Below are 22,884 nucleotides of genomic sequence, written 5' to 3' on the forward strand. Positions count from 1 at the left end.
TGTCTGTGTATCTGTCTGTTTCTGTGTTTCTGTTAGAGACGGGCAAACCTGACGAGATTCGCTTTGCACAGAGTTTAGATCAAACTTGTCAAAAGTTTGGAAATCTCACAAAAATGTTGTTAGAACTTTTGTCACCACATGTTCTAGCGAAACTCTCAAGTTATTTGAAATTTGCTACTTCGTTTTTGTACAGTGGCAAAACAGCAGCCCTGAGTCATTATAACATTTATTTTTAAGTTCGATCGAATTTCGAAAAGCAAAAGTAATTAAAATAAATCGACCATGCAATGCCCATTGACTTTTAAGAATTATTGCAAACTTTTGGATCGAAGAATAACTTTTTTGATTAACTAAAAAGGGTTACATTCACAAAGTTTGATTAGGTGTGCAAAAAGATCTTTAATCTCTGTGTGTCTGTGTATACCTCTGCAAATCTATAGCTATGTGTATAAATCTATATAAGCCTATATTTGTCTGCATATATGTATGTGTCTGTGTGTACCTCTATGAATATCTAAGTGTGTTTTTATCTCAGTGCTTCTAATTTATATCAGCAGTGACTGCTTGAAGGAGCACTGAATACAAACAATGATGGATGTATCTGTCACTTCACACCATACACATAACACAATGTGACAGCGGAGCCTGAAAAGGCCTAGTACAGAGCCTGCCTCGCAGAAAGGGAAGCAAAGTCCCTGTGGTAGCAGCACCCAGGGAGAAGGCTACTGCAGGGAGGGGGCAGACATCAGTTTAACAAAGACAGGCAGCAGGTCAATCTAGTGATTATGATCAAAAGGAAAATCAGAGGTACCAGTGCGTGACAAGACACCCCATATTCTACTGGGGTGAAACCGAGCTTCGTGTTCAGGGCAGACAAACATGCCAGAAAATGAACATAACATGTTCCTTCACCTTATAGAAAGTAGAGGATTGTGGTCATACACAGTATTGGTTTGTAATGCAGCATGCCTGCCCATAAGATGCCTTCCGGCACTAAAAAACACCTTAAGACCAATTCAGTTCAATGGATGCAAGGTGTCTTATGGAATAGCACCATTTAGTAAATATGGTCTGAAATACTTTCTGACCCAATGCAGTGACATGGATTTGTGGCCTCTGTGTCAGTGACAGCAATATATTAGACACAGAGTAGGGGCTGCTGTAATCTCTGACACTTTATGTAAAATAAAACATATATTTAGATATAAGAAAGAAAGAAACAACTAATGTCGGCTGAAACACGTGTACCACTCGTAAACTGTCCTTACAATGTGTTACAGAAAGCTATTTGAAAGAAAAATTTAATATTTTTGGTCTTTTTATGCGAGGCTGAATTTTGTTTGGAAGAATAACTTTCTCGTGATCAGTTTTAAGGACAGATTGTTTTCCATACCAAGTGTCTGAGCTGTTATTTGTTTTTCTTTTTTCCTTCCAAGTTTATGTTTTTATAACAAGATCCCAGTCTCCCCTCCCCTCTTTTTACTTCCCAATAAGAGAGGAACACACTTTCTTCCCATTTGGGATAGTGTATTAAGCTACACATCAGCGGTTTACAGCCTTCTTTTGGTTAAGGAACCCTATGTGAAATTCTGAGGAACCCCAGCCATCTCTAATAAAACGTCTGAGATTAGATGCATTGTAAGTAACCCCAACCCTCTCTAATAGTGTGTCTGAGATCAGGTACATTGTAAGTAACCCCAACCCTCTCTAATAGCGCGTCTGAGATCAGATGCATTGTAAGGAATCCCAACCCTCTCTATTAGCATGTCCGAGATCAGATGCATTGTAAGGGACCCCAACCCTCTCTAATAGCGTGTCTGAGATCAGATACATTGTAAGGAACCCCAACCCTCTCTAATAGTGAGTGTGAGATCAGATGCATTGTAAAGAACCCCAACCCTCTCTAATAGTGTGTCTGAGATCAGATACATTGTAAAGAACCCCAACCCTCTCTAATAGCATGTCTGAGATCAGATGCATTGTAAGGAACCCCAACCCTTTCTAATAGTGCGACTGAGATCAGATGCATTGTAAGGAACCCCAACCCTTTCTAATAGTGCGACTGAGATCAGATGCATTGCAAGGAACCCCAACCCTCTCTAATAGTGCGTCTGAGATCAGATGTATTGTAAGGAACCCCAACCCTCTCTAATAGCGTGGCTGAGATCAGATGCATTGTATGTAACCCCAATGCTCTCTAATAGAACGTCTGAGATCAGATACATTGTAAGGAACCCCAACCCTCTCTAATAGCGTGTCTGAGATCAGATGCATTGTAAGGAACCCCAGCCCTCTCTAATAGTGCGTCCGAGATCAGATACATTGTAAGTAACCCCAGCCCTCTCTAATAGTGCATCCGAGATCAGATGCATTGTAAATTCTTCTGTATTTGTCACGATTTTAAAACAAACTAAAAATTGCAGGGAACCCTTTTGGGATGCCCAGGAAACCCAAGGGTTCTTAGGAATCTTGATTGAAAAACACTGCCCTACACAATGTCTGAGTTTGTACTCATTTATATATTATTTACTATATATTTATTTATCCAATGCAGCTTTTCTGGTCTACACTTGGTGTAAACTGGGATATCATCTTCCATTGTTCAAAACAGAGCCACAAAGCTCAATGTTTGAATAAGTCAGCAGTCGGTAAGCTTCAAGCAGAAGTGTTAGTCCATGTGTAGTAATAATGGAAGGAATGTTCTGACACTGTGAATACGCTGTGTAATTAGATTATCACACTTAGCACTTGGAAGAGCATTTGTAAGAGGGGGATGGGGGACGGGGGGTATTTCTTTCATCCCTTCATGCATTAACATGATAAAAACTTTTAAGTGTTTCTCCGCAGAATTCTCACAAAGGAGTTATGGAGCCTTATAGAGGTAACTTGTATATTGCAATGCATGTTCCACTCTGAAAGCAAAAGCATTATTCTGAAGCATCTCTGGTTATTCTTTTGAGTAATTCTACACAAGCACTTAAACCTCATGAGATCAGAACCACCAATAAAAATCTCTCAAACAAAGAGCAGAACCGAATACTCCCCCACAGATAAACAGTCTTTGCCCGGTTTATCTGCACGATTTGGAACAACATGTTAAGTCTCTAATCTTGATAGCCATGAAAGTGAATGTCATTGCTAAGCAGGTGTATGGGACAAGTTTGAGCGAGCACATGTTCCCTCTTACAATCTGTGTGCCCCTAAGGCAGACTTGAGAGAGGGGGAGGACAGGGCAGCTGCAGAAATGAATAGCCTCCCCTCCCCATCCCCTTTAAAAAAAAATATCACTTGACTCCCCTTTTTAATTCAGCAGACAGCTAAATGGTACATGATTTCCAGAAGAGTCTAGTAGAAGGCTTAACAAAGTGCTGAAACCAAGTGAGGTCCCTAATACTGAAAAAATAAAAACGGATTAGCAGAGAGCTGATGCTGTTTGGGGAAACGGGGACTATTAACCTCACAGGATTTGGTGGCAGTGATGGTGGAAGTAGTGGGATAAAACATCATGGTGAATTGACGTTTGAACAATGCCTAAGGCAGTCTGCAAAGTGGGGTGTGCTTTATCCATCAATTGTAATATGTGTGCTCCTGCACTGGCCTATTTTGTATTCTGATCCAGAGAAAAGAAAAAACAGCTAGTAAAAACAGAGCTGGAAGTTGATTTTTTATCATGTTGGTAAACCCCTTGGTCATAGGAAGGGCTTCTGTAATGGTTCTGTGTATCCCAAACTAGCATGTGTTAGTAGAGGATGGTAGCATACCCTGCCTTTCCTGCACATTTGAATTTCTATAACCTCTTTTGCAACAAGAGGGACCAGCAAAGAACATAGGAACCTGATTGAATTCTATATTCCAATGGCCAAAGAATTTGACTAAATGGCCCTTACTTATGAGAAGAAAAACACAAGTATTTAACGATTTAATTTGTCATTTTGGATGTAGCACTGGGGCTTCTTGTGTTTTGTTGTATACCTGAGGTCACAATCCCAGCAGCGCTCCTTTTGACACAAAATATATATGGTGAGCTGGGTTTGGGTTCTGAGCTGAGGTTGTACGTGCATATTTAAACTCCACTCGGAATTTGCCCTTCCTACTTCTGCAAAACAGAGGTGATAACGGATAATACAGTAAGGGAATTAAAAAATGCTTGGAACAGACATAAGGGGATCCGAAATATGAAATAAAATCGAGGCTCAAATAGGGCCTGAAGTTTACAGCACAGAAGAATTCCACGCTTCTGTTACTTAAGAAACCTTCCAGTTTTATGTTATATTCTCTGCTCTGTATAGTTTAGTGATATAAGATTTGTATTTATTTGTCTTGCTGTCATTCAAATTATTTTCCTACTTGCCACTGTGATTTATGTATGTTTTTTTTAACAATTGTCTTTTTTTTTTATCAGGTCTGTGTTACTATGTGAAGAGAAATCCTTTATTTTTGTTTACTGAAGGAGTAGAATGTGCATGAAACAGCCTTCCAGGAGCCAGAAATAAGAGACTTCTTAGGGCCGTTCTATAGTGCGGCTGCGTGCTACGCCGTGCGCGCGCACGGCAGATATAGATGGCTGAGGTCAGCCAGCCCTTCTATACAAGGGCCGCCCGCGCGCACGGCAGGGAGCGGGGAGCCAACAGACAGCAGCGAAGACGGGGAAATCATTTCGTGCCGCTACCGGTGCTCGTGTGTGTGTGTGTGTGTGTGTGTGTGTGTGTGTGTGACTGTGTGTGACTGTGTGTGACTGTGTGTGACTGTGTGTGACTGTGTGTGACTGTGTGTGTGACTGTGTGTGTGACTGTGTGTGACTGTGTGTGACTGTGTGTGACTGTGTGTGACTGTGTGTGACTGTGTGTGACTGTGTGTGTGTGTGTGTGTGTGTGTGTGTGTGTGTGTGTGTGTGTCAATGATTGCACAAATAAAATAAAAAAATATTTATTAAACTTTTTTTTTTCTTTAAAAAATCTTATTTAGGACTTATTTCACTTACACAACCCATGCACACACACATACTCACACATATACACACATACACAGTACCTGCAGCTCCCGGCTCTATATACAGGGAAAAGCATGCGGCACGTGCACGCGCTTTTGCACATGGACGCGCGCGCCCGCAACCTGTATAGAACGGCCCTTAGGTACACAAAGGAACCCTTACTAGGGAAGGAAATATCCAATAAAGGTATTTAATCTGGTAGAATATATATTAAAAATGCTGTGAAGCTGCCTTCTTCTTGCTTGGGAAGCTTTAACACCCATTCAAATGAATAGTGCATAAATCTTCCCAAGCAAAGGGAAGATGAGACATTTATACTAACAGGGGATATAGGCAGACAGCTATGCTTCTATGAAGAGAGAAAGGGTTCAAAAGCCCCCACGTCAAATTATTGGAAATGCTTGTGTGTAGATGCAATGAGGGTGGCAGGAGGTATCAATTAAGTCAATTCTGCACTAAAACTGACACCCTGGGTGCAAAACGGATGCTAAGAGGGACATTTTCATCCTGTGTCTCCTAGCATCAATGTATCAAGATTCTTTTGCAGAAATGTTTCTATGCAAGGATCAGGTTGAGATTTAGGGAGTTAGAAAGAAGTTACAGAGCAGTTAGATGGGACACTATCAGGAATTATTGGGTGCGGTTATAGGGAGCAATAGGAGGAGTTATGGGGAGCTGTTATATTGAGCAGTAGGAGGAGTTATAGGGAGCTGTTATATGGAGTAATACAAGGAGTTATAGGGAGCGGTTATTCACTAAGGTCTGTTGAGAGGTAACACACCCAATTCGGCCTTAACTGCCCTTTAATTGTATGGCAGTTAATGCCAGATCCCACATAGGGACCAGTTAGATGGAGCACTAGGAGGAGTTAGGGACAAGTTACATTACACACATTGTAATGGGGCTCAAATTCCTTTCTTCTTAGTGTCTCTTTATCTCTCCCATTTTTCGTCAGGTCTGAGATGATGCCAATCTTCCTGGTTAACAGATCTGCTTCACATGTTAGAAAGCAGATTACCAACCTCCTCACATTTGCCGCTGTCCAAAAGGGCAGATAAAAACCCCCGAAATAAAGAAAGTGCAGACGCACCACCTCTTGCTCTCCCTGCGCACCTCGCTCTGTGACTCGGAGCAATCTAGAAGCAGAGGGCATCAATTGCATGCAGCACGTGAATTATGTTTTAGCCTGACCGTTCTCCCCTGATACAAATGTAAGAAACATGTCTAATAAACATGTTTCTCGGGCGGATTCTATATATATTATATGTGTCCAGTGCTGGGGATATTACCCTTTCCTTCTACTGATATTTTTTACTCAGCACAGTATAGTTTTGAGGACTTGGTGTCTTCAGGGCTTAGAAAAAAAGAAATAAAGTTTATTACAAAACTATCAACGTTTCGGATTACTACAGGCAGCCTTTCTCAAGACAACCACAAGTGTACAGGACATATCCTTAAATACCCTTCCCCTAGCGCTGTGATGTCATAGAAGCTGCTTGCATTGCCTAGCAACGGGAATAAACAACAACCTGCGTGGGCTACTCCACAAGACCCGCACACAGACCGCAGTCTGTATGTGTATTCAGTGCACACCAAGTGTAAACAACCTGAACGTATACATACAATGAACTGAATATTAAAAACAATGTGTCCCAAGGTGCAATCATAGCATGGCACACGGGCCAGCTGAGAGATAAACCTGTGCTATACGTCAAAAAGCAGACAATACAACGAATCAAAAGCCGATCATAATTGTCCCCCGCTTGAAATTCCGATCTGAATTAGTGTAACATTGTATCAGCATGCAGATCACACATTCTGGCCACAGGGAGAGAGACAGAAGTTTGATATAAGGTGGTCGACACCTTTTGTCAAGTCCATGAGCAGTATATACCTGCGGATTTCTGCCTTCCTCTGGATCAATATACTGTAAGTAAGGATATAGGATAAAGTATCTATCATCTAAATTTAGCATAGGTTGAACTTGATGGACGTATGTCTTTTTTCAACCTCATGTAACGATGTAACTATGATTTGTAAAGCTCTGATGCAGGATTGGATTCAGTGCATAAGGAGAGTATTCCGTGTCACCAATACCTACTGTATACCCGTGCCTCCAGTAAAAGCAGCAAATGTTACTTTGTATACAAAGTTAATCGTGATGTAGTCTAGAATAAGTGGCATGCAGCATACATTACCAGTTTGTACCCCATCCTTCAGTGTGGCCATTCACTTCCCCCGATTCTGTCTGCTGATAGGGAAGTGACGTGTTGCACATTTATTTGTGCATCAGCAGTGTCTCAAAGTTTATAAGAAGTATTTACTTCTTACGAAGATGTAACCCCCTCCTAAAGGGTTACTAGCAGTGTTATTGTTGGCTAGGCCCACTCTGGTTTGCAATCGGGATCCAGACGTCACGCAGGGATATTTAAGGAGGAGAGATGGTTCTGGAAGGCTAGGTTCCATGAGAACATGAGGATAGGAGCCTCGGGGAGTGTACCCATGTTCTTAAGGTGATGTGGCATGATCGCCTCTCTCAAAACAACTCACCCGGTGATTTGTTCCAGCTGCACAGAGAGCCGCCTCTCCCTGCGCATATCTCACCAGCGATCAAAAGATTTTAATATAAATTTTAATACTAGTGTAGATGAGAAAGGGGTCTCCGGAGCAGAACAGCGTTGATTTCAGGTCCGGGGACCCCCTGCTCCCCGAGATGCAGGCCCCGTTATTGGTTGCCGGTATCTCCTATGCATTTAAATGTCTCGTGTCACGTAACAGTGGCAATAAAATGCATAGTAGATTACCGGCACCTTAAATAAATGAAGCAGAGAATATTATAAGAAGCTAGTCAGCCCCGCATGTCCAGAAATCTTGTCTGTGCTTTATGTAGGCACAGTCACATTTTTAGACTGGGTCCAGCTTCCGGCGCGTACCGGCATGAGAGAGAGACTCAGCGCAGGACAGTGAGGGAGGCCTGTAGCTGGGGAGAGCCGGGGCCCGGCGTCAACGAAAGGACCGGCAGCCGGGCAAAGCTATTGGGCCTGGCCAGAAGTTGGTTCCAACTGCTTTGTTCGGCTGCCAGGCCCCGTCTCTCCCCTGCTGCAGGCCTCCCTCACTGTCCCACACAGGGCCTCTCTCCGAGGTCGGTGCGCCCACCAGCATGAGAGGACCGGCACAGGAGTGTGAGGGAGAGGCATGCCCGAACAGTGTGGGAAAGAGGGAAGCCAAGCAGGAGGTCTGCAGCACCTGGGGGAGATCCGGGGCACCAAGGGCCTAAGACCATCCTCAAGGTAAGTGTGTGTTTTGTATGTATTTAGGCGGCGTTTTTTTTTTTGTATGTATTTGGGGGGGGGGGGGGGGAGAGGAGTTGGTATGTATTTGGGGGGCGCAGGTTTTTTTGTATGTATTTGGGGGGGGGTTGTATGTATTTGGTGGGTAGGGGGTTGTATATATTTGGGGGGGTTGTATGTATTTGGGGGTGGGGGGTTGTATGTATTTTGGGCTGTGTGGTTTGTATGCATCTAGGGGTGGGGGGTTTGTATGTATTGTGGGGGGGAGGAAATGAGTGTGAGGAGAGGGGATTGAGTGAGAGGGGGTAATTGATGGAGGGGGGGAGAATGTGGAGAGAGGGTGTGTGAGAGAGGAAGAGAGAGGTGTGGGGGGAAAGAGTGAGAAGGGGGGAGAGAAATACATGGGAAGAGGGGGGAAATAGAGGAGGGGGCTGGCGAGGACGTGTGAAAGGGTGCTCGTAAGACCAGTGACCCGGGGGAGGGGGCGCTGGTCTTAGGAGGGGGGGGCCTGTCGAAACTTAAGACCTGGGCCCCGGGAAATCTGTCGGCGGCCCTGTGTCCGGCCCACTGCCATTTTCATTTCTTCCCCCTTGTGATGATGTTACAGACTTTGTTTGGTTTCAAACCCATTCATTCTTTTTCCTGCCTCTTTGGGTAATACCCAGCATACATCTCTCCATGCTTCTTTGCATTGTCGGGGTCCAAGTTTCCCATCCAAGCGTGAGCACAAGTAGAATACGGTGGTTGAAGACTTTCCTCTTGAGACAGTGGAAGTTTCCCATGAAATATAGTCTTCTTTCTTCCAAATGCTCGCGCTCTCTCCCTCGCGCTCTCTCTCCCTCGCGTGCGCTCTCTTTCTCTCTCATATACAGTATAAATATATATGTAAATATACCTCACACACGCAGATAATATACAAATATAAATATAATAACATTATATGCAGGGTTTAAGGCACTTTGCTCACTAGCTTTAAGTCTCTGGTTTCTCATTAATACTTTTATATTGTGATATTAATAATAATAATAATTATATATAATTATTTTATATTACTACTAACAATTCAGCATGAAAACAGCATCAAACGAGTACAAAGTCCATACAGGGGTTATTGATGACAGAATACAAGTTAACAGTGCATAACAAGTAAACTCTCATTCAAAGAGCTTGCACTCTGATCACCGTAGGTTTTCAGGGTCGTCTAAGAGTGAAATCAGGTTAACCCTTCGGCTGCCAGCTGAGCCTTCTGAGAGCAAAGGGGTGAACAGGTCAAATACTTTTGTCACTCCCGTCTGAAGCCTTGGGGGGCGGGGGGGATAAAATGTGATCCCACCCAGTTTTATATAGAACGGATTCTCACCCTTTCATGTCCAGGCCTCTCCTGCCCTGCAGGGAAATAACACTTCAGTTCATTAATGAAAGTGGCGAGGGGAAGGGTGAAGCTTACATTAATAGGGGGAGCAGAAGCAAGGAGAGAAGAAGACAGCTTTTAAAGCATCAGCTCCACTTACAGCGGTGTATTGGAAATACGGTACACTGAGAGCACTCACCCAAACAGCACCCTCTCTCTACAACTCTCAGGAGATCTTTCGACCGTCACTGATTTGTAGTCAGTCTCCCTGATTTTTAGCATCAGCATCTCATAGACCTCAATGGAGTCCCAGTGATACAAATGATGATACAGGATATCAGCCCAGAACCCATGTTTCTCGCTGGTCTCAACCCTGGAATACTAGGGTTGTTGAACAAATGTACTTGTTTTAGAATCATGGAATTTGACAGCAGATAAGACCCATAAGAGCCTTCATTTTCTTTCATATTTAGGATAGCCTTATATCTATCCCGAACAGCTTTGAACTCCCTTACTCTACTGAGCCTTTACCACCTCTGCTGGGAGGCTACTCTACAAACCCACCACCCTTTCAGTTTAGAACAACTTCCTCACATTTCTCCTGAGCCTCCCTCCGTCCAGCTTCAGCACATGACCTCTTGTTCTAGCACTTCTCTTTCCACAGTAAAAGCCCTAACCCCTCCCACCCCTCCACACACACACACACACACACACACACACCCCTCCACACACACACACCCCTACACACACACACACACACACACACACGTTTTTCCCTGTCTGCTCTTTGAGAAGTAAAAGTCATACCATCATTAGATTGCAGAAATGGCAGAAACGAGAGATAATTAGAGTGTTCCCATTGAAAATAAAAATATTTTTCACATAAAGCGATTATACTTTTATTGTAACTGGGATTAAGGGCCATATTTACTAAGCGGTGCTATGCCATGAAAGACCTTCCTACTACTACACAAGACACTTTGCGGCCTATTCATTGGAACGGGCCATCATGTGGTGTCCCAGGTAGGGTGACCAGACGCCCTGGTTTTTAAGCTTCTGTCTCGGTGTCCCGACAATCTGTGTAATGTCCTGGGAGAGGAGCAGCTGCAGCTCAATGTCTCCTCCTGCCATGTGGTGGCGCTACGTGGCTCATGCAGCTCCTCCTCTCCCTTGCTGCAGTCAGGGTTGCCACCACTCTGGGTTTGACCCGGAGACTACAGGTTTTGGCCATGTATCTCCAGGCTACGGGTTTACCTTGTTAATTGGGTGGCGGCGTGCGGCGGCGGCGACCTCTGGCATCCTCCTGCATCTCCCATGAACATGGCTGTGTGGCGTCAAATGGCGCCATGTTGCCATGACACTGGGACGCTACGTGATGTGGCGGCGTCATGTGACACCCGTTGCCATGACAACGGGACACTACGTTTTGTCACGTTGCCATTACAACGTGGCGTCACGTGACGCCGCCACACCATAAGGCTTCCCATTGTCATGGAAACTTGGCGCCGCGTAACGTTGTGACATCACTTAGCATCCAGTTGTCATTTAACTCCGCGCAGCCATGTTCACGGGAGATGCAGGATGATGCTGGGAGACGCCGGGAGAGGCCTCCGCCACCGCCACCGGAAAGGGATAAAAAAAATTACATTTATCTCGGGGTTAGCCTTCAGCAGAAGGTGGCAACTCTGGCTGCAGTGTGATGTAATAAGGTAAGGGTCTGTGTGTAAGTGAGGGAGGGCATGTAAGTAAGTGTGTGTCTGGGTAAGTGTGTGTCTGGGTAAGTAAGTGTGTGTCTGGGTAAGTGTGTGTGGGCAAGTAAGTGTGTGTAAATAAGTTGTGTGTGTTCTTAGGACATAGCACCACTTAGTAAACGTGCGCCTAAAACTTCTTAACCTCTTCACTGCCAGAGAGAAGGCATTGTTGACCGCTCGGGCAGCGAAGGCGTTAGGGAGACTTTTATTTATGTGTTTACTTTGAAGTGGGACTGCGCCTTTAGCCAGGGTTTTGGAAAGGAGGAGGTAAAAAAAAAGGTTCCAGGTTGTAATGGCTGCAGGTCTCACCTAATCGCCAGCGCTCTTAAATAAAATATGCAAGGATCGCTCAAATTATTCTCCTGGGGCAAAGTAAGTTTTCTATTGTCGGTCGTGCATGTTAATCGCACAAACGTTACTGCGGCACACACGCACCCCCCATCTGCTCAGCACGGGCCACTTATTAACTTTACCTAATGTTCAACGTAAAAGGGAGAGAGGGATAAACAAGCACATTCAGAGTTAGGCACTAAGTGAAGGCAATGGTGCTTCCCTTCTTTCGGGCCTATGGACTAAGCTTCGTCAACTGCTTTTTCGGTGGTGCAAAATTGGGGCACAGAAAACTCAAATTTACTTGGGCCTATGTACTATTTATATAGAGAAGGGGTCGCTAACTCCAGTCCTCAAGGGTCGCCAACAGGTCAGGTTTTAAGGAAATCCCTGCTTCAGCGCAGGTGGTTGAGCCACCTGTGCTGAAGCTGGGACTGATTGAGACATCTGTGCTGAAGCTGGGACTGATTGAGCCACCTGTGCTGAAGCTGGGATATCCGGAAAATCTTGCCCTTGAAGATTGAAGTTGGCCACCCCTAATATAGAGGGTGAAGATGGATGTTAATAATAAACTGCACCTTCTATGGTGTTTTAAGCCTTAGAAATAATACAACACAAAAGACCAATGGTCCGGTTGATGTTAAAAATAAAATAGCGAAAGTGTCCCAAAAACATTTTATTTTGTAAGAATAAACAATAGAACATTTATTGAAAGGTTACACAGAATCTAGCTGTGTTACATTATACAAAGGATTAGAACCAACAGCCACAACAGATTTAGGGGCCTATGCACCAAGCGCAAGAAACAAAATCGCTGGGCTGTTTAAATCACGGTATGCAGAAAGCCCTGAATATCTGTGATAGCAACATTTACAAAACTGGCTAGTAGCCGGCGGTGTGATGATCGCCCCTCCGAAAAGGGCTAACCCGACGATTTCTTTCTGATGCAGAGAGAGAGAGCCGCCTGTCCCTGCGCAAATATCACCAGAGATCAAACATTTTTAATTTAATTAAATTGAATACTAATGTATTTTATATTATATTATATGAGTATGATATACACACTGTGCCAATCAATGGGTACAGGATGGGTATAGTGGGTCCGGGGTGGGTGGTTAGGCCTCACGAGTTGGTAGCGGGGGACAAGGGTTAACCCCTTAATTACTATAGCGATTATTAACCGCTACTTTAATTAAGGGGTTAGGGGCTGCTGTTGTTCCTTACACCCTTCATTGCCTTAGCGGTTAGCCGCTAAGGTAATGATGTTGCCTGTAAATGCATTTTTATTGCATGGTATTCACTACTTTATATGTACTAACCCAAAGTATCACTGCTTTATATGTACTAACCCAAAGTATCACTACTTTATATATACTAACCCAAAGTATCACTACTTTATATGTACTAACCCAGAGTATCACTGCTTTATATGTACTAACCCAGAGTATCACTACTTTATATGTACTAACCCAGAGTATCACTACTTTATATGTACTAACCCAGTGTATCACTTCTTTATATGTACTAACCCAGAGTATCACTACTTTATATATACAAACCCAGAATATCACTACTTTATATGTACTAACCCAGAGTATCACTACTTTATATGCACTAACCCAGAGTATCACTACTTTATATGCACTAACCCAGAGTATCACTACTTTATATGTACTAACCCAGAGTATCACAGCTTTATATATACTAAGCCAGAGTATCACTACTTTATATGTACTAACCCAGAGTATCACTGCTTTATATGTACTAACCCAGAGTATCACTACTTTATATGTACTAACCCAGAGTATCACTACTTTATATGTACTAACCCAGTGTATCACTTCTTTATATGTACTAACCCAGAGTATCACTGCTTTATATGTACTAACCCAGAGTATCACTACTTTATATGTACTAACCCAGTGTATCACTATTTTATATGTACTAACCCAGAGTATCAGTACTTTATATGTACTAACCCAGTGTTTCACTTCTTTATATGTACTAACCCAGAGTATCACGAATTTATGTGTACTAACCCAGAGTATCACTACTTTATATGTACTAACCCAGAGTATCACTGCTTTATATGCACTAACCCAGAGTATCACTACTTTATATGCACTAACCCAGAGTATCAGTACTTTATATGCACAAACCCAGTGTATCACTACTTTATATGTACTAACCCAGAGTATCACTGCTTTATATGCACTAACCCAGAGTATCAGTACTTTATATGTACTAACCCAGTGTATCACTACTTTATATGCACTAACCCAGAGTATCACTACTTTATATGTACTAACCCAGAGTATCACTGCTTTATATGCACTAACCCAGAGTATCAGTACTTTATATGCACTAACCCAGTGTATCACTACTTTATATGTACTAACCCAGAGTATCACTGCTTTATATGTACTAACCCAGAGTATCACTACTTTATATGTACTAACCCAGAGTATCACTACTTTATATGTACTAACCCAGAGTATCACTACTTTATATGTACTAACCCAGAGTATCACTACTTTATATGCACTAACCCAGAGTATCACTACTTTATATGTACTAACCCAGAGTATCACTTCTTTATATGTACTAACCCAGAGTATCACGAATTTATGTGTACTAACCCAGAGTATCACTACTTAAATGTGTACTAACCCAGAGTATCACTGCTTTATATGCACTAACCCAGAGTATCACTACTTTATATGCACTAACCCAGAGTATCAGTACTTTATATGCACAAACCCAGTGTATCACTACTTTATATGTACTAACCCAGAGTATCACTGCTTTATATGCACTAACCCAGAGTATCAGTACTTTATATGTACTAACCCAGTGTATCACTACTTTATATGCACTAACCCAGAGTATCACTACTTTATATGTACTAACCCAGAGTATCACTGCTTTATATGCACTAACCCAGAGTATCAGTACTTTATATGCACTAACCCAGTGTATCACTACTTTATATGTACTAACCCAGAGTATCACTGCTTTATATGTACTAACCCAGAGTATCACTACTTTATATGTACTAACCCAGAGTATCACTACTTTATATGTACTAACCCAGAGTATCACTACTTTATATGTACTAACCCAGAGTATCACTACTTTATATGCACTAACCCAGAGTATCACTACTTTATATGTACTAACCCAGAGTATCACTGCTTTATATGCACTAACCCAGAGTATCACTACTTTATATGTACTAACCCAGAGTATCACTGCTTTATATGCACTAACCCAGAGTATCACTACTTTATATGTACTAACCCAGAGTATCACTGCTTTATATGTACTAACCCAGTGTATCACTTCTTTATATGTACTAACCCAGAGTATCAGTACTTTATATGTACTAACCCAGAGTATCACTACTTTATATGTACTAACCCAGAGTATCACTACTTTATATGTACTAACCCAGTGTATCACTTCTTTATATGTACTAACCCAGAGTATCACTACTTTATATGTACTAACCCAGTGTATCACTTCTTTATATGCACTAACCCAGAGTATCAGTACTTTATATATACTAACCCAGTGTATCACTTCTATATATGTACTAACCCAGAGTATCAGTACTTTATATATACTAACCCAGTTTATCACTACTTTATATGTACTAACCCAGTGTATCACTTCTTTATATGCACTAACCCAGAGTATCAGTACTTTATATATACTAACCCAGTGTATCACTTCTATATATGTACTAACCCAGAGTATCAGTACTTTATATATACTAACCCAGTTTATCACTACTTTATATATACTAACCCAGAGTATCACTACTTTATATATACAAACCCAGAGTATCACTACTTTATATATACAAACCCAGAGTATCAGTACTTTATATATACAAACCCAGAGTATCACTACTTTATATGTACTAACCCAGTGTATCACTATTTTATATATACTAACCCAGTGTATCAGTACTTTATATATACAAACCCAGAGTATCACTATTTTATATGTACTAACCCAGTGTATCAGTACTTTATATATACAAACCCAGAGCACCACTACTTTTTTATTTACTGACTCCACCTAATTTATCAGGAAAAAGTAATTCATTTAGTTTTAGAGAAAGTTTAGTATGAATCTTTTTTCTAAAATGATCTTTAAGATTGTAAGCTTCTTTGAACAGGAACCTAATTACCTATAGTTTTGTTATGTTTAAGTTGAATGTATTTTATGTTTTGCTCGCACCCTGATCCCTACGTTGTACTGCGTGGTGGCATGTGTTGGCACCATATAAAAAACCCAGATAATAATAATGGTAAAGAACATCATTACCTACATAATGAAAATAACATTACTTTAATTAAATGCTAATTATTCAAATGACGCCTGTTCAAAATGGATGCTCTGCATATACAGTAACACAGATATACACTGTTCTGCATATACAGTAACACAGATATACACTGTTCTGCATATACAGTAACACAGATATACACAGCTCTGCATATACAGTAACACAGATATACACTGTTCTGCATATACAGTAACATAGATATACACTGTTCTGCATATACAGTAACACAGATATACACAGCTCTGGATATACAGTAACACAGATATACACTGTTCTGCATATACAGTAACACAGATATGCACTGCTCTGTATATACATGAACACACATATATATATATGTCCTGCTCTGCATATATAGTAGCCCAGATACACTTGCTCTGCAAAGATATACACTCCACGCGTCTCTATCTCCCCACCAGTGGGGCATTTAAATGATGTCCAGGGGGCAGCTGCCAGCCTGAAAAATGACGGCTACGCTCCCTATCTCTGGCGCTCGTTCCTCGCGGCCCTCACTCATCTGTTCAGGTGATCCGCAGGCGAGAGCATTAAATCTTCTGTCTGAGACACCTCACCGCATCGCCTGCCTCTGGCTCTCCTTCTCCCCTTCTCTCTCTGTGTCTCCAACCTGCTAGATCAGCACAGAAAGGAAGCGACATGCTCAGCTACACATTAACCCCTCAGTCAGGCACCACTCGTACTCCCATTCACAATAGTGAGAAGCACAGTTACTGACCCTTTAACTTCTAGGAAGTTGCTGCGTTCTTATCTGTGTTACCCCAGGTTTCGCTAGACTGAGTAGGGGCCTTAGTGGGGAATAGTACGGTATAGGGCCTTAGTGGGGAATAGTACGGTATAGGGCCTTAGTGGGGAATAGTACGGTATAGGGCCTTAGTGGGGAATAGTACGGTATAGGGCCTTAGTGGGGAATAGTACGGTATAGGGCCTTAGTGGGGAATAGTACGGTATAGGAGCCTTAGTGGGGAATAGTACGGTATAGGGCATTAGTGGGGAATAGTACTGTATAGGGCCTTAGTGGGGAATAGTACGGTATAGGAGCCTTAGTGGGGAATAGTACGGTATAGGAGCCTTAGTGGGGAATAGTACGGTATAGGGCCTTAGTGGGGAATAGTACGGTATAGGAGCCTTAGTGGGGAATAGTACGGTATAGGAGCCTTAGTGGGGAATAGTACGGTATAGGAGCCTTAGTGGGGAATAGTACGGTATAGGGCCTTGGTGGGGAATAGTACGGTATAGGAGCCTTAGTGGGGAATAGTACGGTATAGGAGCCTTAGTGGGGAATAGTACGGTATAGGAGCCTTAGTGGGGAATAGTACGGTATAGGGCCTTAGTAGGGAATAGTACGGTATAGGAGCCTTAGTGGGGAATAGTACGGTATAGGAGCCTTAGTGGGGAATAGTACGGTATAGGAGCCTTAGTGGGGAATAGTACGGTATAGGAGCCTTAGTGGGGAATAGTACGGTATAGGAGCCTTAGTGGGGAATAGTACGGTATAGGGCCTTAGTGGGGAATAGTACGGTATAGGAGCCTTAGTGGGGAATAGTACGGTATAGGAGCCTTAGTGGGGAATAGTACGGTATAGGGCCTTAGTGGGGAATAGTACGGTATAGGAGCCTTAGTGGGGAATAGTACGGTATAGGAGCCTTAGTGGGGAATAGTACGGTATAGGAGCCTTAGTGGGGAATAGTACGGTATAGGAGCCTTAGTGGGGAATAGTACGGTATAGGGCCTTAGTGGGGAATAGTACGGTATAGGAGCCTTAGTGGGGAATAGTACGGTATAGGGCCTTTAAGGGCTTTGAATCAAATGTAAGAAACTGTTTTTCATTTCAAACTGTTTTTCATTTCAGGTGCTACACAGTTGATACAAGTTTATTAGTCAGATGATAATGCAACTTCAGGTTACTCCATAACCACTCCATATAATCACTCTCTGTAACCTATGTAACTCTTCCCTATACCTCTTCCTATTACTCCATATAACCTCTCTCTATAACTCCTCCTATTACTCCATATAACCGCTCCCTATAACTCCTCCTATTACTCCATATAACCTCTCCCTATAATTCCTCCTATTACTCCATATAACCTCTCCCTATAATTCCTCCTATTACTCCATATAACCTCTCCCTATAACTCCTCCTATTACTCCATATAACCTCTCCCTATAACTCCTCCTATTACCCCATATAACTCCTCCTATTACCCCATATAACTCCTCCTATTACTCCATATAACCGCGTCCTATAACTTCTCCTGTTACCCCATATAACTCCTCCTACTGCTCATATGGGTAAATGTATTGAGGCAAAGAAAAGTGATGCAGTTTCCTACATCTGGCACAGTTTTTACCAACTAGATTACCATATTATGTCAACTGTGATCCGGCCTATATTTCTAACCATAAAACAGAGGTACATGAAGGTAGATTAGGTAATCTCTAGATAGAGAGAGAATGATAGATAGACGACTGATATATAGATAGACGGATAAATACTGTATATAGACAGATAAAAACTATACAGGCATACCCCGGTTTAAGGACACTCACTTTAAGTACACTCGCGAGTAAGTACATATCGCCCAATAGGCAAACGGCAGCTCACGCATGCGCCTGGCAGCATATCCTGCACAGTAATACCGGCTCCCTACCTGTACCGAAGCTGTGCGCAAGCGGGGAGACTATAGAGCCTGTTACAAATGCCTTATTTACATCAGTTATGCACGTATATAACGTTTGCAGTACAGTACATGCATCGATAAGTGGGGAAAAGGGGAGTGCTTCACTTTAAGTACATTTTCACTTTACATACATGCTCCGGTCCCATTGCGTACGTTAAAGCGGGGTATGCCTGTCTATAGATTATAGACAGGCAGATAATACATTGATTTGTAGATGGATACACACACACACGTATATACTGTATGTATACACATATGTATCTGTTGGTGCATGTTTGTCCTTATTTGTATGTGGCTGTTTATGTAAAAATCAAATCTCTGTACCCCCAATGTATCGCGCTGCAAAATATGTTGGCGCTTTATAAATAAACGCTAATAATATTATTAATAATAATAATAATATATTCCATCAAGTGTCTGCACTCATGTTACCTTCTGGGCTCGAAAAACTTGATGAGTCCCCATTATAAAGTGACCTGCGGTGAGGATGCATATAGATTACAGTGAGGTCTCCCAAGAGATATGAGTGACAGGCTGAGGCATCTGCCTGATAAGAAACCACTGCCTGCCCCTCATTATTTAAGGAATAATAACGCCCCCGCGAGCTTCTCCTTTGTATAATGGAATTGTCAGTACGTTCTAATGTGTTTTCTGGGGGCATTTGCTGCCTAAAACAAAAACAACTTTCGGAGACTGGGGGGGAAAAAAAAGTCACTTTTGATTGGGTCATGTCACCGAATTAGGAGCTCAGCTTTCCACTGGGGCATGGGATGCGCCACTGCAGGGGGAATGCAGTGATGGAATGTTCTTAGAGCAAGAAAGCAAGCCTCACTGAGAGAGAGAGAGAGCAGGAATCTGTGGGCGTTAAGGTGTGAATCCATAGGACGTTTATGGGAACTAACAGGAGACATCAAGGGGAAATATCAGGGAGACGCAAGGTTTCACAAAACATTTCTATTCCAGGGGCTTTACATACGTGTCTCTTTAACCCTTCGCTGCCAGAAATGGTACCCCCTTGACTCTATGAAAACGCTGTTTTTCTGTTGATGATGGATGCGGGCCGACGCCTTCCTTTCTGCTTGAGAATTCCTAGTCTTTTGGCCACTTTTAATATGGCTGCCGTTCTCTCCCGTAAAATTAGAGCAATGTACGATCAAATACGCGGCGTCTGGTTTTCGGGGTGAAAACGGAAAATTAAGATAAAACACAGGAGGATGCAAACCAGGGGTGGGCAACTCCCATTCCTGCCGGGCCACCAACAGGTCAGGTTTTCAGCATATCCCTGCTTCAGCACAGGTGGCTCAATCAGTGGCTCGGTCTTCGGCTGACCCACCTGTGCTGAAGCAGGGAGATCCTTAAAACCTGACCTGTTGTTGGCCCGTGAGGACTGCAGTTGGCCACCCAAGAGGTAAACTGTTAGGAGTGCTGTGTAAATTCATATTTGCAAGCCGTCTTAAATGCAGCCGTGATGGTAAGCGGTCTCCTCGGTGCCCAGCGAGGCTGCACAGGTCTCTCCGGCCGTGAGAGGGTTAATGAGCGATGATAGATGCAGCTTACCCCAGGAAAAAAAGAAAACAGCATAATAATTAAAAGATGCCTCGAAACCGTCTTGGAAAAGCATAAATTGTGAAGATGAAAGAAAATGATTAAAATAATTAAATACTTGGAGTTGACATGCAGAGGCAGCCTCTCGCCAACGGACATTTGTCGGTAATTAGTTAATTAATCCTAACACAAATTATGAGCCATAGCGAACCAGTGAGGCTGAACGGGGCCGGCTGTTCAGAATTAAAACTTAGAGAAGAAAGATGGAAACGGAAAGGCCTAAACTCCATGAAATCAGGGGAAATGATGTGATGTTACCTAAAACAGGAATGGCTATTGTTTTCCCAGGGTCTCTTTACTTTCTCTCAATCTGTCCGTCTCTTTAACTCTGTCTCTACTGTGTTATGATTAACCGGCGTTAGCTTAGGTGAACGTCGCGTTAAATAGGCTAACGGCGTTTAGTGAACCTGGGCCGAGAGAGAGAGAGGCCTAAAGGATAAGGAAGTGAGGAACAAAGAGAAAGTGAGAGAGATAGCGCCCTGAAGGAGGAAGGAGTAACATGAAAGAGAAAGGCCTAAAGGGGAGAGAGAGAGAGAGACCTGAAGTAGGTGAGAGGGCAATGTAGGCTCACTCACTGGAAGGCAGTCTCACTCACGGGAGGGTAGTATCACTCACGGAAGGACAATCTCACTCTCTGGAGGGCAGTCTCACTCACTGGAGGGTAGTCTCACTCACTGGAGGGTAGTCTCACTCACTGGAGGGTAGTCTCACTCACTGGAGGGCAGTCTCACTCACTGGAGGGTAGTATCACTCACGGAAGGACAGACTCACTCACTGGAGGGCAGCCTCACTCTCTGGGGGGCAGTCTCACTCACTGGAGGGCAGTCTCACTCACTGGAGGGTAGTATCACTCACAGGAGGACAGTCTCACTCACTTGAAAGCAGTCTCACTCACTGGAAGGCAGTCTCACTCATGTGAGGGCTTTTTCACTTATTTAAGTCAAAATTGCTGGGTCGCAACAAATGACAAACATTATGAAGTCAAGTATGTATGTATGTATGTCTTTATATAGCACCATTGATGTACATAGCGCTTCACAGCAGTAATACACGTGTCAATCATATAAATAACAAAATATATAAATAACACACAAAAGTGCTTCAGACAAAAGTACCATTTAGGAAAAGGTGTCCCTGTTCCGAAGAGCTTACAATCTAATTGTTTGGTAGGAAGAACGTATAGAGACAGTAGGAGGGTGTTCTGGTAAGTGCGTCTGCAAGGGGCAAAGATTTATGAATGTGGTGTTAATTATGTAGCTAGTCATATGCTTCCTTAAGCAGGTGTGTTTTGAGGTGGGTCTTAAAGAGAGGGTGCTAGTCGGGTATTAAGGGGAAGGGCATTCCAGAGGTGTGCAGCAGTCAGTGAGAAAGGTTTAAGGCGGCAGAGGGTTTTAGATACAAAAAGGGACAGAGAGAAGACATCCTTGAGCAGAACGCAAGTACGTACATGTGTATTGTGTGTTTACGTTGCATACATCCACGTCTGTTTACCTCATCCTGGATTATCGGTAAGAGTCCTTAATACATACTGTAGCTATAGGGCATCATTATATATTGTCCGCCATAACCAATCGCAGTAAAAAAAAAAAAAAAAAAAACATTGCCTTGAATGAGTGATGGGCCATGTCGGACAATATAGAATTACCTTCATTGTACAATGTTCTAATAGCCCTTTTGGTCCTGGAGAACTGTATAGAGTTGTACGTTCTAACACCTTTTCATTGACCTTTTAATGGACCAACCAGAGCGTTCTTCATAGATATACTGTAGCATTATGTACATAGCTTTCAAATATATCTTCTCGACATGTACTGTTACAGAATTAGTACATATGAAGAAGAGACCTATGAGGTTTACAAGACACCATACGGACTGTTACATATCTGTATCTAATTTAAATTTTCTTCCCGATAAAAGTTCCCTCGCCCAAATGCAGGTCTCAGGAAATGGCAGAGATCACCCTTCCTGACCCATCTTCCCAATAGCAGCTTCCACATGTTGTCCAGCATTGCTTGCACACATGTATGTGCGTGTTGCGTGTTCCATGTATTGTGACCTTCACTGTTCAGGCGGATGGGTCCCTCATCCCCCGGGCCCAGCACTGTCACTGAAACGTCTGTCTGTCTCAATCATTTCAGGCCCGCTGACAGGGGACAGAGCATTTTGCTGGAAAGGGACGTGGTGAAAAATAAATGTCACAAGGAATCTGTCTCAAGTCTGCACTTTGGTGTCTGCAGGAGGTCATCTTCACAACCTGACCCATTCCACCCCTAAAGTACAGAATCAACCACATTTATCCTAGGTTCAAACTCCTACCCCATTATGTTACAGGGCATCTGATTTCTAACTGCTTGTTTAAAAGCAGCAGTTGCAAAGGATTCTGGGGGGAAACACATGCATAGGCACAGTTGTATAGAGAATAGGATTGGTGAAGGCAGAGCAAAACTCACCAGGAATGCACAGACTACGTTAGCAACCGGCTGTGACTGTGTTATAGTGTCAGACCCGTTG

This window comes from Ascaphus truei, chromosome 6 (genome assembly GCF_040206685.1).
Source record: "Ascaphus truei isolate aAscTru1 chromosome 6, aAscTru1.hap1, whole genome shotgun sequence".
In the NCBI taxonomy this organism is placed as follows: Eukaryota; Metazoa; Chordata; class Amphibia; order Anura; family Ascaphidae; genus Ascaphus; species Ascaphus truei.